This window comes from Sorex fumeus, unplaced genomic scaffold (assembly GCF_029834395.1).
Source record: "Sorex fumeus unplaced genomic scaffold, SorFum_2.1 ptg000063l, whole genome shotgun sequence".
In the NCBI taxonomy this organism is placed as follows: Eukaryota; Metazoa; Chordata; class Mammalia; order Eulipotyphla; family Soricidae; genus Sorex; species Sorex fumeus.
This window is the reverse complement of record NW_026606120.1, coordinates 16,443,800-16,462,308: the sequence shown is the minus strand read 5'-3', so window position 1 is coordinate 16,462,308 and position 18,509 is coordinate 16,443,800. Positions and strand designations below refer to the sequence as shown.

Genomic DNA, 18,509 nt, shown 5'->3' with positions numbered 1-18,509 from the left:
TCTTTCTATGTCTATCCCTCTCTTTCTGACTCATTTCGCTTAGCATGATACTTTCCATGTTGTACCACTTGTATATAAATTTCATGACTTCATCTTTTCTAACAGCTACATAGTACTCCATTGTGTAGATATACAAAAGTTTCTTTAACCAGTCATCTGTTCTTGGGTATTCAGGTTTCTTCCAGTTTCTGGCTATTGTAAAGAGGGCTGCAATGAACAAACAAGTGCAGATATCACTGCGACTATACATTTTTGCCTCTCTGGGATATATTCCCAGGAATGGTATTGCTGGGTCAAATGGGAGCTCAATTTCTAATTTTTTGAGAATCGTCCATACTGTTTTCCAGAAAGGCTGAACCAGTCGACATTCCCACCAACAGTGAAACAGTGTCCCTTTCTCACCACATCCGCGCCAGCATCGGTTGCTTTTGTTCTTTTGGATGTGGGCCAGTCTCTGAGGTGTGAGATGGTATCTCATTGTGGTTTTGATCTGCATCTCCCTGATAATGAATGATGTAGAACATTTTCTCATGTGCTTTTTTGCCATTTGGATTTCTTCTTTGAGAAAGTTTCTGTTCATTTCCTTGCCCCATTTTTTGATGGGGTTGGATGTTTTCTTCTTGTGGAGTTCAACCAGTATTTTGTATATCCTTGATATCAACCCCTTGTCAGATGTGTGTTCGGCGAATATCCTTTCCCATTCTGTAGACTGTCTTTGTATGTTGGTCACTGTTTCTTTTGAGGTGGAGAAGCTTCGTAGTTTAAGATAGTCCCATTTATCTATCTCTGTTTTCACTTGCTCGGCCAGTGGCGTGACATCTTTGAAGATACCATTAGCTTCAATAGCTTCAATGTCATGGAGGGTTTTGCCAACTTTGTCTTCAATGTACCTTATGGTTTTTGGTCTGATGTTGAGGTCTTTAATCCATTTTGATCTTACTTTTGTACATGGTGTTAGGCAGAGTTCTGAGCCCACTTTTTTGCATGTAGCCATCCAGTGATGGCAGCACAATTTTTTAAGACACTTTCCTTACTGAAAGTGGAGATATTTTTATTCCCAAGTAACTTGGTTATTTTTATTCCCAGATAACTGATAGTTGATTCTCTCTCTACTACTGCTTTGATTCTCTCTACTACTGCTTCGTCGTCTGTCATGAGAACTCTTGTCTTCTGAACACTTGTCTGTCGAAGAAATATAATTTTTCAAGAGCACAGTCATGGAATAGATTCTGACTCAAACGAAACAAGTGATAAGACTTTATGGGACAGGAAAAGCTTAAACAATACCGACCTGAAGGTCTGTTGTATGGGAATATGATGGGATGTCACCAGAAAAAAATCACCCTGCTCTAAACTTTTACCCTGTTTAAGTTTTAGATGAAAGGAATTTGTGTATTTCTTACTGTGTTTATGCAAAATAAATGGCAGTATTTATCAGAAGTAAACGTAACCCATTATTTTGTGGATTATTTAGTGAATTACTAGTAGAGGAGAAGAGAAAGCAATGTTTCAGTCATTTCCCAATTTTTTGTCATATTTAGAGCTTGCATTCACCAAGTGTGTGAGTGTGTCTTAGTAGGTTTACTTCAAGGAAACCCAGCAGACTCACCACTCAGGTTGAGGAAGCTACTCCTGAGGATTTCCAGGTGACTGAGAAATTCTAGTGCTACCCCAGTCACATCCTGGGGACTATCTGGCCAGCAGTGCAGAAGCCAAGGAATGCCGCGTTGACCAGAGGTCAAAGTCTGTTACCTCTGTGCAGTGAGCTGACACTGAGTTTGGCTGTTGCTGGTGGGCATTAGCTCTGCTGCTAGCACAGAGCTGGTGGCCACTGCTCCTAAGGATTGGGACTGGACAGAAAATACTTTATTAGAGGTCTTATTAGAGTAACTCCTGAGTACAGAGACAGTGAGATTCACTGGGTGTGACCTCTGGACCTCCAAAAGATATCCTGTTCGCATTAATCTGTTGTTAATATTGTTCCCGTTGAAATCATTTTCAGGCTTGAACTCTGCAGGAGAGATATTACAGAAGGTAAGGCGCTTTGCCTTGCATATGGCCAACACGGGTTTGATACCCGGCACCTCATATGTATGGTCCCGTGAACCTGCTAAGAGTGATCCCTGAGCAGAGAGCACAGAGACAGGAGTTACAACTGAACACTGCCTGGTTTGGTCAAAAGCCAAAATAATAATAATAATAATAATAATAGTAATAATTCATCACCATCAACAATATAAGGCTTTAACTCAGATTCCTCCCAGGGCAAACACTGACAGGCATAACCTGAACGCCCAGAAGCATCTCTGGGCTCCTCAGGAACTTGTAAGATTTAGCGAGATCCTGAAAGGAAAACCATGGAAAATCCTGAGTCAGTCTCAGCCCTGGACACGGGGAGACAGTGTGACAAAGATCAGGTGAGGGAGCAGGTGAGAGGGGGAAGTCCCAGGTCCCAGGTGTGGCTCCCAGTGTCCCCAGGGTGGTGTTGGGGGCAGGAGATCAGTCCTGGGGATTCCTGGTCTCAAAATTTCACTTCTCCCTCAGCAACCTGTGTCAGCGCCTTCTGCCCGGATTCTCGTGACGCGTCCCCAGTCCTCATTCCCATTGGGTGTCGCTGTCTAGATCAGCCAATCGGCGTCCTCGCGGCTCCCGGTTCTACACTGCGGGCAATAGTGAGGGAGTCAGAATCCACTTGATTCCTTCCGTGTGTGGGAGCTGCGGCCCCTCCTGCTGCTGCTCTCGGGGGCCCTGGCCCTGACCCAGACCCGGGCGGGTGAGTGCGGGGTCGGGAGGAGAGTTCGTTGCGGGAAGAAGGATGGGAACTTCCAGGCGTTGCTGTGCACGACCCCCGAGAAGGAGTTTCTCCGTTCTCTGCCCGGATGCCCCCCCAGATGTTCGTCCTTGTCCCCCCAATCTTCAACTCCTCCCGCGCCCCTAAGTCTCGCCCTTCTCGGTCACTCCCCGCGTTCCTGTCTCCCTCCCCCCATCACCATGGCCCGGGGCGCGCGGGGCGGCGGGTCGGGCCGGGTCTCACCCCTTCCCCTCCCCCAGGCTCCCCCTCCATGAGGATTTCCAAACCGGCGTGTCCCGGCCCGGCCAAGGGGATCCCCGCTACTTCGGAGTCGGCTACGTGGACGACACGCAGTTCGTGCGCTTCGACAGCGACTCGGCGAGTCCCAGGATGGAGCCCGGGCGCCGTGGGCGGAGCAGGGGGACCCGGGCCCTGGGAGCGGGAGACGCGGAACACAAAGGCCTCCGCACAGACTTTCCAGGGAACCTCGACGCCGCGCTCGGCTGGGACGAGCCGGCACAGGGACCGGCCGGGTCGCCCGAGGCGGGTCCGAGCGTCCCCGAGGCTGAGGACCCGCCCCGACCTTGACCTGGAGGCGCCGCGGGGACCGGGCCCGGTTCCGTTTTCGGTTCGACTCTAATCTGTGCGGGGCTGGCCAGACTCTCACACCAGGGCATGTCCGGCTGCCACGTGGGGTCCGACGGGCGCCTCCTGCGCGGGTACCGTCAAGCCGCCTACGCCGGCGCCCACTACCTCGCCCTGGACGAGGACCTGCGCTCCTGGACGGCGGCGGCGGGCACGCAGGCTTGGCGAACCCAGCCAAAGTGGGAGCAGGAGGGTGGGGCTGAGCACTGGAGGAACTACCTGGAGGGCAGGTGCGTGCAGTGGCTCCTCAGACACCTGGAGATCGGGAAGGACACGCTGCTGCGCGCAGGTACCGGTCCCTGAGGGTGAGGACCCCTGGCCGCCCCTGGGGGGGGGCGACTCCCCACAAGGGCGGACACAAGGGGGTTCAGTGTCAGAACAGCGCCCCTTCCTCAGTCGGGAGAGGGACGGAGCCCCTGGTTTCCATGTTCTCCACCCGAGAGACTTGCCCTCACACCCACCCTGCGTCCCCGGGACTGTGAAGGACCCGAGTGTCCCTGGGGGAGGGGCGACCTCCTCTGAAATAACGAATGTGGGTTCCCTGGAACCCAGCAGCCATCTGTGATCTCGCTCAAAGATGCTCTTAGCTCTGACTCCTGCTTCTCTCAGCCTCTCACCCTCCTCCCAGGGCAGGACCAGAGTCAGTGTGTCCGAAAGACCCTGACCTCCTTCCCAAACCCTGTTCTAGAACTTTCCAAGCAATAGGATTTTATCCAGTTTCTCCAGCCAAGTCTGTGTCTGGATGTTTGCCTCCTATTCCAAACCAATGATCCTGTTCAACCCCATTATGGAAGTGACCCAAAGTGTGAATTTTCTCATTTTCCCTCCTCAGAAGCCCCCAGGACACACATAACCCACCAACCCTGCTCTGACCGTGAGGTCACCCTGAGGTGCTGGGCCCTGGGCTTCCACCCTGCCGAGATCACCCTTACCTGGCAGCGTGATGGGGACGACCTGACCCAGGACACAGAGCTGGTGGAGACCAGGCCTTCGGGCGATGGAACCTTCCAGAAGTGGGCAGCTGTGGTGGTGCCTTCTGGAGAGGAGCAGAGATACACGTGCCGTGTGCAGCACCAGGGGCTGCCAGAGCCTGTCACCCTGAGATGGGGTAAGGAGGGGGACGGGGCACAGAGCCTGTTCTCTGGGGAATTAGGGTTGGCCCCTCTGGGGAACTGTTGAGGGTCAGGCTGAGGCTGGAGGTCAGACCCTCTCCTTCTTTCCTTTCCAGAGCCCCCTTCTCAGTCCACCATCCTCACTGTGGGCATCACTGTTGGCCTGGCTCTCCTCGGGGCTGTGATCACTGGAGCTGTGGTGGCAGCTGTGATCCGCAGGAGGAAGCGCTCAGGTGAGATGGGGGAAGCAGGTGATGGGAATCTGTCCGACCTGGCAGGTCTTGAGTCTTGTCCCCCTTTAGGCTTCCCCCTATATTAGTTCTCCTGCCCATTAACAGGAGCACCGCCCGCCCCCGTGTAGTTGCTCACACTCCCCCTGTGTGTGCCGCTCTCAGGTTTGCTCATGAAAGACACTTTCACCTCCATAAGCGGGGGATGAACATGGGTCCCAGTGTCCCAGGTCACAGGGACTGTCCTGCTGAGCACACACCGCCAGGAGAAGGCTCCTCGGTCGTGGAGCATTTTCTTCCTGCGTGTTTCCTGGTCCTGCCCTCACTGTTCAGAGTTCTGACGCTTCCCTGGGATCTGGACCTAGAGAGCTGCTCTGTGGCCTCAGGACCCAGTGCTCTTCCTGATCTTCCCTGGGATGTTTCCTTCCCCCAGGTGAGAAAGGAGGACAGCACACTCAGGTTGCAAGTAAGTGTGGGCAGGCCTGGGGCCCTAGAATCCTGGGGATAGGGATTGGGAGCTATTGAACCCCTAGGTCCTCCTCTAGTCCCCACCCCTGTGTCTCTGACCTTGCCCTGTTTGTTCCTCCCCAGACAGCGACAGTTCCCAAGGCTCTGATGAGTCTCTCTCGAATCCTAGAGGTGAGACTCTGGAGGCTGGAATGGGTGGGATTGGGCAGAGGGGACAGGATTAGGCTTGGCGGTTCTTTGAGAGGGATGCTGGGAGCTTGCTCAGGATGTCACCACTTCTGTGACTCACCTGAGTCTCTTCATTCTTTTCTCTTACAGTGCGAGACAGTTGCCCTGCTGGGTTTCCTCACATCCTGATATTGTGATTCAAGAACTGCTGATTCTCTTTCTGCCCTGGGACCTGAGTGTGTCTGTGTCCTGCCACTTACGGTGATGGGAGAGACTGGCCCACCCCTGCCCACCGGGCCCTCCCCACACTGACCTGCATTCTCTTGCTGATGCTCTGGGCTGTGCCAGCAGAGACAGGAGTCAGCCATCTCCATCTGTGTTAGCTTCTTGTTTTTCTGAATGAATGTTTCTCCCTTACTGAAATAAGCATCTGATTTGCATTTTTCTAATTCCTGTTTTGTGGGATTGAGGGTTAATAAAGGAAATTCCTGAAATTTGAGAAGGAATAAATGGAAATCCTGAGACCTTCCATGTGTTTTCTGTTTTGATTTGAATCTGTCCCAGATGTGACAGGAGAGGCTAGAGGGTATGGGGGTGGGGGGGTGGGGGGGGGGGGAAACATACCTGTGCCCAGTCTGTCTCTGTCTCAGCCACTGTGGGTTCTGATGTGGCCACTCCTCTGTCTGGGTCATCTCTCCTGCTCCTTGTCCTGGTCCCTCAGTAGTACCACATCCCACGGGCCCTTGTTCACAGGGACTCAGGTCACACCCAGGCTCATCCTGTCCCAGGACCATGAGCAGTGAGGGCTTCTGTGCTGGTCAGTCTAGGCTCAGGCCTGGGTCTGCTCCTCAGCCCCATCTGGGTGTTTCTTTGTTGCTTCTGTGCAGGAGGCTGCCTGATCTCTTGTCCACACATTCATAGCTCATTCTCTCAGTGTGTGTCCCCATCTCTGAGCCTCAGGAGGCATTTGCCTCTCACTGTCCCCTCAAGACCAGCCTGAACCCTGCACACAGTAGCCTCTGTGATATCAAGAGATGAGTTTTCAGACTTGTGATGTTAGTATTCAGCCATCCCACCTACTCTAAAACTTAGGGGTTAGAAAATGGGATCTTGAACCCAAGATCCTCTTCTAAGAGAGAAAGTGCTGTGTGCTGTGGGGTGCCAGTGTGGGAGAGTGAGAAGCACTTGTGAGAAAAGTGGAGGTGACATCGATGTCACTTGGAGTAGACATTGTAACTGCTATAGCACAGCATGTCGGTTGATGTTGCATGAATAGGACAGTGTCTCTACTATAGTCTACACTGATCATCTATCTACCCACTGTGAAGATATGGCGATGATATTTTGGGGTCTATCATAACAACAGAGAATTAAAATCAGGCAAAACTAAACCACAATGCCCAAAAGTAAAGAGAGAGTATGGGGGAAATTGTCTGCCATGGAAGCAGGGGGAGGGTTGGAAAGGGGAGACATTGGTGGAAAGAATAGTTGCTGGTGGAGGGATGGGTATCTGATCACTTTATGACTGAAATTCAATATGAAAGCATGGTTTGTTTGCTTTGTTTTTTATAAGGTAGTTCATTACATTTCAATATTTAAATATTACAATATTTCATTACATTTCAATATTTAAATATTACAATATTTCATTGCATTTAATATTCAAACACCAATCCCACCACCATTACACCTTTTCACTACCATATTATAGGTGTTTCTATTCTGAATTCCAATCCCTGCCCCAAAGCAAAACCGAAATAATATATTTTGTATTGTTTGTTATGAAAAACCGCTCTGTCTAACGTTCATTGATTTAAAGAAGGCCTTTGATTCTGTTGAGACGGAAGCGGTCATGGAAGCCCTAGCCAATCAGGGCGTACAAACTCAATACATCAGGATCCTTCGTGAGCTCTATTGCGGATTCACTACCAAGATCTCACCATTCTACAAAGAAGTAATCATCCATATCAAGAGAGGGGTTCGGCAGGGTGATACCATTTCACCAAAACTCTTCAGTGCCACCCTCGAGAACATCATGCGACGACTAGAATGGGAAAACATGGGAGTGAAGATAGATGGTCGGCAACTACACCACCTCCGCTTTGCTGATGACATCGTTCTAATAACACCAAACATCAGCCAAGCGGCACAAATGCTTGCAGACTTTGACCGTGAGTGTGGAAAGGTCGGACTACAGCTGAATCTTACGAAGACAATGTTTATGAGAAACAGCCTTGTTCCTGACGCTCCATTCGCTCTCAACGGAACCACCATCTCCGAATGCAACAGTTATATATACTTAGGTCGAGAAATCAACATGATGAATGACCTGGCACCTGAGTTACGCAGGAGGAAGAGAGCGGCTTGGAATGCCTTCAAGAGCATTGAAGAAATAACTAAAAGGACAAAGAACCTCCAGCTACGAGCACATCTCTTTGATTCCACTATTCTTCCTGCATTAACATATGCCTCAGAGACCTGGACCCTACGAAAACAGGATGAGAACACTATTCGGGTCTCTCAAAGAGGAATCGAAAGAACTATGCTTGGAATATCACGATTCACTCAAATGAGAGATAGAATCCGGAGTTCTGATCTTCGTCAACGCTCAAGAATCAGGGACGCTGTCTCATTTGCCAAGACATCAAAAATCAGATGGGCTGGACATGTAATGAGGTTTACAGACAACCGCTGGACTAGAGCCATTACTGATTGGATTCCACGAGACATCAAAAGATCACGTGGACGCCCACCTATAAGATGGTCAGACTTCTTCGTCAAGACCCTAAATGATCGGTTTGAGGCTCTACATGTTCCTAAAACGAACAGATACCATTGGGCTACGCTAGCACGCAACCGGGATGAATGGAGACGTTACTGGCACCCGCTCGAATAAATCGATGAATAACGGGGATTAAGTGATTAAGTGATTAAGTTATGAAAAACCAATGAAAATACTACAAAAAAAGTATCCTTAGAGGAAAGAGTGCAGAGATTGAAACATGAAAGCTTTGAAACTGTATCTCATGATAATTCAATAAAAAAGAAAAAAAGAAGAAAATCAGACAAAATTTACCAGCCTTTGAGATTTAATATGAAGGGACATACTTACGGCTGAAAATATAACCAAAGCAAATGTCCTGGTTTGAAATTGATAATCTGTGGGGAATGGGACCCACTTATAAGTGTGTGGGGACTGGAACAGTGACTGTTTTCCTTGCCCTGTCGGTGTGGCTCCACAGGAAGGTGACCTTTGAGGAAATATGGAATGATGTGAGGGTCTGTCTGTGTGGGTATCTGGGGCCATGCAGGAAATGTCAGTGGAAATGCACCAGGGCAGGCGCGAGTCTGTGTCAGGGAAGAGTAGACAGCAGTGTGGCTGGAGCAGTCACTGAGATGAGGTCCTGGTGCCCTCAGGCCCTCAGAGGCTGCTATGACTCTGGAAGATTTGCCTTTTATCTAAGAGGGGCAGCTACAAGCAGGTTTGAATGAAAGTTCAGGCTGGTGCGATTGTCTCTGGGTCATCAGTCTGGCTGCTGTGCAGATGGACAGGTGAGGGGACAGTGAGCTGCAGGGAACTGGGAAACTGGTGCAGATTCCAGGGAAGAGATGTTGGGGGCTTTGGGGTGTGAAGAGGTGAAATAATGGAGGTGACTGGATTCTGCAGGCATTTGAAGCGGACTTTACAGCATTTCCCAATGTATGGAATCTGGGTTTGATCCTGGCACCCTGTGTGGTCCCCCGAGCAATGCCAGGACTGATTCCTGAGTGAGAACCAGGAGTAAATTCTAAGCACCACCCCAAGACAGAAATATAGTAAGAATAATAACTGTCAAAATAGAACTGAAGATTTTGTCTATAGAACAGAACTTACTTGGAGGGGGAGGGGTCTTTGCGACATGGCAGAGGGAAGCGGGCTCTCTGGTGGTGGGTGTGGGGTGGGAGTGATATTATACATGAAAAGTATGAGTAGCAATATTGTAAACCCATGTACCTAAATTAAAATGCCAAAAAAGGGGGTAGGCTAAAAATGTTTAAAATATTCTTTAAAAACATAAGGGGGTATGGTGCCCCCAGCAGGTCAATCTGTACCTGTGCGGCGAGTGCATCAGCAGCCTGATGGCACAGTCAGACTTTCAGATACCCCCAAATTGTTGCTGTGCCTTTGGCCAGACCCCAAAACTTGGGGCAAAGTTTACCAAGAAAGTAAATGGCCAAAAGTTAGGTATGTGGAACACACCCACAAACCACCTCCGGCTCAGCTATATAATTGGAGGCATGGCCTCTCTGGTTCTCGAGCGAACTGCTTAACGGCCATGATCCCAGAGACTCAGAAACGAATCTCGGAACCCAAAAGTTTTTGGCAGAAATGCATCCTGTTCCTGGAGTAGGTTACTGGCACTGGGCCACTCCAGGTGGAAATAGGTTTTGTGCCTTGGCCTGTTCCCTTTGGCGGCCCGGTGGCCACCATCCTCCAGAGGCCACTGGACAGTCAGGTTTGGGCCTGCAGTGACAAGACACGCCGGGCCTCACCAGATGGGGGTGGAATCAGCCCTTTCCTCCCCATCCCAGCGAGATGCCGAGTCGCCACCTACAAACAGCCTCTCTGGCTGCTGATCAAGCTAATTAATGGGCATGATCCCAGAGACTCAGAAACAAACCTCAAAACCCAGCGGCTTTTGGCAGAAATGCATCTGGACCACATACAAGGTGGCTGCCACCTCAGAGCTTCTTGGAAAGCCAGGTATGAGCTGGTGGTGACAGGGCAACTGCAGTCTCATGGGAAGGGGGGGCAGTACCGGCTCGTCCTTCACGCCCTACCAAGGTCACGAGTTGCCCCCCACAAGCAGCTCTTCGGTACAGCCATGGCTCCAGAGGCAAAAGAACTTAATCCAGAGCCCGGCAGCTTGCAGCAGAAAAGTCAATGGACTACGCATTAAACTACGGTGCCATGCCTCCCCGGGAGGGAAAGGGTGTTGCTTCCTTCCACCTCCCCCCGCCCCCCTCCCCGGCAGCAAGGTGGCCGCCACCTCAGAGCTTATGGGAAAGCCAGGTATGAGCCGGTGGTGATGGGGCAACTGCAGTCTCATGGGAAGGGGGACGGTACTGGCTCATCCTTCACGCCCTACCGAGGTCACAAGTTGCCCCCCACGAGCGGCTCTCCGGCACAGCCATAACACCAGACGCACAGAAACTAATGTCGTAATTATCTGGCTCTTTGCAGAAATCCAAAATCACAAGGCCGCGATTCTGCAATTCTGACCATAGTTCGATCAGCAATTCTAATTGTTGGGGGGGAAATTCTAAACAATAATGGTGCATCTTTTGTAGAAACAATGAATGTAATCAATGTAGAGAAGAGTTAAGTGGAAATAATCTGCCTTACAGGCATTGGGAGGGCTGGAAGGGGGGTATATTGGGTTTCTTGGTGGTGAAAAATGAGTACTGGTGAAGGGAGAGGTGTTTGATCAATGTATGACTGAGACTTAGACCTAACTTGACAAAAATAAAAATAACAAGTGCAGTGCAGGTGGGTCTTAAGCACTCTGACGATGGAGGAAGTACAGTCATTTTTAGACTGAAACCATAAGAATTAGCATTATTGTAACAATGTTGCCTTAACTACAGACAAAAAAAGACAACAAAAAAATGTTTGGTCAACTTTATGGGCACACTGAGCAGGATGTTGCCCAAAATAGGTTGAACCTAGTGCCAGGGCCTCTCACGGCAGATTCCTGTCCCTTTTTCCCCTTCAGTGTGAACTCTCAGTCCAAAGTGCTGGATCCTCAGTTTCTTCCAGAAGCCAGAGCACTTCAACCACTAGGGAAACCTGCGAGTGCTTTAAGCTCCAGGAGAAAGCGCCCAGGAGAGTCCCTGGAGAGATGGGACATCTAGAGAGAATAAGCTCCCACCTGACATTAGGAGGAGCAACGTTTCCTTCCTGCTCTCAGTACATGTGATGAAAGTTTCTTCAGCTACTTCTCTTCCCACTTCGGGGAGCTTCTTCACGCTCAGACAGGAACAAGTACCGTTCTACTGTCACTCCTGGCAGTTTGCTTCACTGTTCGGTCCTGAAAAATTAATACAAAATAAAGAAAGTAAAGAGACAGAAAGTCATGGCTGTCAGAAAATATTGGAATTTGAGCTAACAAAGATTTTACAAATCATTCTAATTATACAGATGAAGGAAAGTCAATTGTGAAGGTTATTAAGGCAAGTAGGTGATAAAACACGGATGTAAACCTAGGACTTCTGACCCAACCACGATTTTCAGGAGTATAAACAGAGGCTGGAGATGTGGGAAAGCAGCTGGAGTGTTGTCTCTTCTTGACACTTTCCATCATAGACGCATAGAGATCAAATGGAGATTCGGCCACTGGAGTGACAGGTCTCATACAGGTGGCTCCGTCCTACAGTGCGTGTAAGTTGATTGGTCACAAAGTTTAAGCTACAAATTGGCAACAACTCTAATAATCTTTCCTCAAAACCTCTTAGCTAGAAATAAAATTAGAACAGCATATGGAACCGGGAGCTCCAGGACCATAGATGATATTTTTTATCCAAGCCTACTAAGGTATGAAAAAGGTAGGAAAAAAATTCATTTACCGAGTTCAAACAACACTAATAAACTCCTTAGGGTCTGCATTCTGATCGATGTCCCATGGAACAACTTTCCCCCAGGAAGAATAGCCAGAAGTCATTGACAATGTCAACTAGGAACAGGAATTTGCATGGGGTGATCAGTTCTCTGCCTCTGCCGGGTGTGAGCAGCACAATACTTTGGAGGGTCCCTGTTCAGCAGTGGGAGCTGGTTGGGTGAACCAAATGTCTTAATACAACTCAGAGTTGGAGGGGGCTCCCTCACTCAGCATCACTCAGTCTCCCCTGGTGTGCACATCTCCTTGGGGTCGCAGACAATGGCTGAGCATCTCTCCCCTCCAAATCTCAGTCTCCAAGCTCTATCTCAGGGGCAGAGATCTGAACCCCCTCTCACAACAACTCTGCCTCCATCTGACATTTTCTAACACTGGAGGAGAGGCTCCTGAATGCTTCACCAATAAGTCTTTGTTCATTTCCTACCTCCTGTCAATATGGTTCTAATAACAAACAAGATATATATGATTGGTCATTTATGTTCATACAGTGTTATAGGTATTTTTAATATTAGCATGAAATAGACGGTATAACATCATTTGGAGGGCAAAGCAGCAGGGAGGGTGTTTGCTCTGCATGGAACTGATCCGAGTTCAATCCCCAGCACCCCACATGGCCCCCCAAGCCCACCAGGAGTGATCCCTGAGTACAGGGCCAGGAAAAAGGCTGAGCACCATTGGGTGCGGCCCCCCAAAACTACAAAACCAAGAAAGAAAGAAGAAAGAACGAAAGAAAGAAAGAAAGAAAGAAAGAAAGAAAGAAAGAAAGAAAGAAGGGAAAGAAGGAATAAGGAAAGGAAGGAAGGAAGGAAGGAAGGAAGGAAGGAAGGAAGGAACGGAGGGAGGGAGGGAGGGAGGGAGGAAGGAAGGAAGGAAGGAAGGAAGGAAGGAAGGAAGGAAGAAGAAAATCAATATCATCTGAAATTAGAGAAAATAAGCTGCAAACTGAAACTGAGATCCTAGACTGGGCTTGCTGTTCCCGCAGAGATGATAGAACTCTAGCTAAGAGGAACCAGTTTACCACCTCTGATGATTCTCCTTAAAATTTTTTTTCTATTCATTAAAGAACAATGATTTATAAAGTTACTGTAGTTAATATTTTATCACCAATCTCTTCACCAATGTCAGCTTCAGTTCTCCTTCTTTGGAAACAAGGCATTTCTTTCCTTCGGAACAAAAACCACTGAAGATATATTTACTTATAATCTTAAATTTTACACTGAGATTCAAAAATAGGCCCATAGTCATCTGGCTAAAGGAGAAACATCAGAGATGGTGAATATTAGTACAGCTGATAGGGTGTTTACCTGACATGCAGCTGACCAAGGTTCAACCCTCAGCACCGCATATGGTCCCCCGAGTCCTACTAGGAGTAAACCCTGAGCATGGCCAGGTGTGGCACCAAAATAAACAAACAAAATAGAATGTTTCACACAAAGCTGCAGAGCAGCCCATAGTGTTCTTTCTAAAGAAGCAGTGAGGGAAAGAGGAAAAGAAAACTTTTGACTCTCTGGGGAGTAGTTTGGGGAATGGCAAGAAAATGCAAAACCCAAAAATAATATAAGGACATGGTGGATGGTATTAGGCACTTTGGGGGTGGAGAGATGCAGTAACTGTACATTAACACTAGATGTATCACCTTAACTACAGCAATAAATGTTTGTATGTATAAAGTAAAACATGTGTCTTCAATGGGAGAACCTGAGGAATGTGTCTAATTAGGTGGCGAGGGTGACAATTGTTAGTAATGACCAAGTGACCCCTTCACTCCCTGATGTGCTGTTGAGAATGACACGCCTAGCCTCGGTCACCACAACCAAACTGAGGGGCTTTCTGCTTTATGGCCACACGGGGGCGCCGCTGCTCTGCTCGCTCCTACTTGCAGGGGCGGGGCTGTGGTCTGACTCAGGCTGTGACGCTAGCCTGGAGGAGGACACTCAGGGGACAAGGTGCCTTCAGAGCAGTCCTGGTGTCAGGCTCGGGAGCCGGGCGGAGAATTGCGGAAGGGAAACCTCTGGGACCTTGTGCTGTGTCTAGGTTCCATCATGGCCCCAGAACCTCGTGATGCCAAACCGAGAAACTACAAGGTAACTCCCTTCCACTCCCTGTTCTTTTTCTTCTTTTTTTTCTTGTCTTGTCTTGTCTTGTCTTTTTTGCTTTTTGGGTCTCACCCAGCGATTCACAGGGATTACTCCTGGCTTTGCACTCAAGTTTTACTCCTGGCGGTGCTCGGGGCACAATATGGGATGCTGGCAATTGAACCCGGGTCGACCGCGTGCAAGGCAAATGCCCTACCCACTGTGCTATCACTCCAGCCAGCCCCCCTGTTCCTTTTCTTTTTTTTAATTTAATTTTTATTCATTCATTTATTTATTTTTTAAATTTTATTGAATCATCGTGAGATACAGTTACAAGCTTTCATATTTGAGTTACAATCATACAATGTTCAAACACCCATCCCTCCACCAGTGCACATTTCCCACCACCAGTCTCCCCAGTATACTCCCCCTTTCCCACCCTCCCCCTGCCTCCCTGGCAGACAATTTGTTCCATACTCTCTCTCTCTACATTTAGGCATTATGATTTGCAATACAGATACAAGCCCAGTATTTCTTAATATAAATAACATTTTTTATGGAATTGGCTATATTTTTCAAAACTAAAAATGAGAGAGAGAAGTGATTTTGTTTTACAAACACTTTTATTTTTTATTTTATTTTATTTGCTGTTTGGGTCACACCTGGTGGTGCACACGGGTTACTCCTGGCTCTGCACTCAGGAGTTACTCCTGGCGGTGCTCAGGGAACCATATGGGATGCTGGGAATTGAACCCGGGTCGGCCGCGTGCAAGGCAAACGCCCTACCCGCTGTGCTATCTCTCCAGCCCCTACAAATATTTTTAGACTTTAAATTTTTGTGCTTGAGTTTCAGTTATACAATGATTGCGTACCCATCCCTCCACTAGTACCCACTCTCCACCTCCACTAATCCCAGAATCCCTCCCACCCACCCCCATCTCACCCTGCCTCTGTGGCAGGGCACTCTCCTTTTTTCTCTCTCTCCTTTTGGGTGCTGTGGTTTGCAAAAGAGGAACTGAGTGGCAATCATGCCCAATCAGTGGCACTGTGGTATGTGTGTGAGCCTTGTGTCTGACAGACGTGTCCGGAATAGACATGGGCCGCAGCCCTCGGGGACACCCCGGAGGTGGATGAGGGCCAGGGACGCCTGGAAGCCTCTTTTGTGGTAGCCTCGGAGAGGCTACATCGGGTGTGTCAAAGGAATCATCCTCTGCTCTATTACTTCTCTATTCTTCTTTCCTTGTGCTTGCGTCATTCTTTTTTGTAGGTTGGATCACGCTCGTCTTTTTTCTCTTCCTAGACACCGTCTTTGGAACCATGGGACAATCTCCGTCCATTCCTCTCTCACTCACTCTCTCCCACTGGTCAGAGGTCCGCTCTCATGTTCAGAATCTTTTCTGATTGTTAAAAAGCCTAAATGGCAGACCTTTTGCTCAGCAGGATGGCCGACCTTCCAGGTTGGTTGGGCCCCCGAGGGATTGTTCCACTTGCCGCTTATCTTCCAGGTCAAGGGAGTCATCTACCAGCCTGCTCCCCGGGGGCACCCGGACCAGGAGCCTTAGGCAGGAGTCCTGGGCGGGAGAAGGGACCCCCACTGACTCTGCTCCTCCTCTGCCCCTGAACCCCGAACTCTATAATGCCACTCCCGGGCCAGCATTGGCCTTTCCCTACTTCCGATCTCTTCAGTTGGAAGAACTAAACCCTCCGGAGGTGAAATATCATGTGCACGCCCTTTGGGCATATTCGGGAGTCCCAGGGTGACTGGTGAGTGCGGTGCGCACCCGTGTGAAAGAGTGGACCGGTCCAAGCGAGTGCCGAAGTGTGATCTGTGCGTGTATCCATAGTGTGTGTATTTATTATCTTTCTCCTAATTCTGTTTATTAAGATTGTTTAATACGGGTCAGAATTGATCACTTCTCTGAGATCCACAGGAAAGCTCAGGATCTGGGCTTGATGATCAAGAAAGGTAAATTTGACACTTATTGTTCATCAGAATGGGCTTCCTTCAGGGTGGATTGGCCCCCATGAGGTTCCTTCTCTCCAAATCTTGTGGCTCAGATAAAGGAGGTAATCTGTGGAAGACCTGCTGTGAAGGTATGCTCCCTTGGAAATCTCTAGGGGGACTGGGGGAGGAATGTGATAACCTCTGTGTGAATGCGTGTGTGTATGAGCACCCTGATAGGTCCTCCCATCGGGCTTCAGAATGCTGAACCACTAAGGCTAAGTTCTCCCCTGGCCAGGCAAGCATCTGAATGGTTTCTGCAAAGAGGCACCCCTCCTTTGTCTGTTTTGCATCACCATCCACTATGGGAGGGACAGGAGGAAAGCCCACTAGTGAGAAGATTGGGAAACTAAGGCAGAGCAATTTCCAGGCAGAGAGGTCAATTGAAATGTTAATGAAGGCAGTTCAATTGTAAGGCAGAAAAAAAAAGGGTAAAGGGACAGAAGCAGCAAGCCAGCAAAAAGTGGGAAAAGTAGAAAGCTAAGAAAGGCAGAACTGTTTTTTTAAGGAGCAGAGTTTTTAAGACCACAGCACGAAGTTCGTCGGGCACACAGCTGTGGGTCTGTCCAATGCCAGGCCCGCCCAGGTGGACATGAGCCTCTGAATAAAGGCCAAAGTGATAGACCTGGGGAGAAGTTTTGCCAAGGATTCCTCCTTTTTCATAGATTATTGCTTGCAATTAGGAAAACATCTGAGGAGTTTCCAACTAGGTAGTTTTAGATAAGAAGATCTTGTTGACCTCTGTAAAACACCATGTGGCCTGAGTATAGTGGGGAAAGATAGCCAGTGAATGGCAGTTTGCATTACCAGATCATTTTGCAGTCAGATCTTTGCAGGTAACAAAAGAAATAGGAGAGTATCAAAGCAGAGGAGGCAGGAAAATGCAAGATCTTATGATTAACTGTTTGACATCAGAAACAAAGAAGCCTATCCCCATGTCTGATAAGATACTAGCTCCCTGCCTCAGAATTAGTCTTGGCCAAAATATGGTAACATCTTTGTCATAGTTTATTTTGCCGGCTTATATTAACAAAAGCGCTTTCTTGACCCATTTTTTACAAGCAGGATACTGGCTGGTCAGGCTGGGAAATAGGGAGCAGAGTTCCCAATCAGCCGATAAGGTTTCTTCGCCCTTCCTTTCTCAGTCCATCAGTTTCTCCCTGCCATTTTTTTGAAGAGTCAGATTGAAGGATCAACTACAGATGTGTGCACATGTACGTGTGGTGTTTTAGTCAGTTCATTGTCTTGTTTGTCTGTCTGTCTGTCTGTGTCTGTCTATCTGTCTGTCTATGTGGAACACTCGAGTGTTGGAACCAGGCTGAAATCAGAAGTAGAAATTTTAAAGAAGTTAGTGACATGCTGTTAGGGCGCGGATCGTGATCTCCCTTTAACGACAAAGAGACTCCAGAGACTGCAAACAGCAAGCAAGGTTTATTGTAATGAAGGAATCCATATTGGGGCATCAAATTTTTGTGTACTTTAGCTAACTTGCAACATTGCTTTCTGTAAAACTGCTTGGCTGCTTTGCACCTGGGGGAGAGGGGACTTGCAAAGTGAACAGGGCATAACTTCTTTCTACAAGATTCAGGTGTATTTACTGTCCCTGAAATGTATTGTCTCAGTAAAGCACCCTGCAGATTTGGGTAAAGGCTAACTCAGGATGCTGGTGGTTGGGGGAAATTGCCCTTTCCTGGAATGTATTGTCTCACTAAAGCACCCTGCAGACTTGGGTAACACAAAAGGAGGATGGTCAAGGGAGATTACCTAAGGCTTAATGATTCCAGCTATAACCTTGCTTGTGCTGACAATCGATGTACGTAAATGCTGATCTTTGAATCTATAGGCTAAGGAGTGAGGTACTTTTAAATGGATTGGTTAAGAAAGTATATGTTGTTACAAATCTATTGGCTATGAAATGTGCGGGCTTTGCTGTAACGGCCAGTGAAGGCCTATATAAGATCCCCTTTGAAGAAGTTCGGGGCTCTCAGCCACTGCCCATTTTTGGGGTATGCTGCAGAGCCCCAGCATGCTGGTCTAAATAAACCCCGTTTTTACTCCTGCAGGAATTGTGTCTATCTGGTCTCTCCGCGCCTCCCAGGGCCAGGGAACTCCCGATCCCAACAGTAAGACTGGCTAGCCAGGGTCAAGCCGCCTACACGGACACGCAGGTCAGTTAGGTGAGGCAAGACCCCGAACCTCTTCAAAGGGGATCTTATATAGGCCTTCACTGGCCGTTACAGCAAAGCCTGCGCATTTCATAGCCAATAGATTTGTAACAACATATGCTTTCTTAACCAATCCATGTAGAAGTACATCACTCCTTAGCCTATAGATTCAAAGATCAGCATTTACGTACATAGGC

General features: G+C 48.5%; 1 pseudogene; it reads left to right on the top strand.

Moving 5' to 3' along the window:
* Positions 1–2,357: 2,357 nt before the first annotated feature.
* LOC130036161 (patr class I histocompatibility antigen, A-126 alpha chain-like) overlaps positions 2,358–18,509 on the top strand; it is a 39,891-nt pseudogene continuing 23,739 nt past the window's right edge.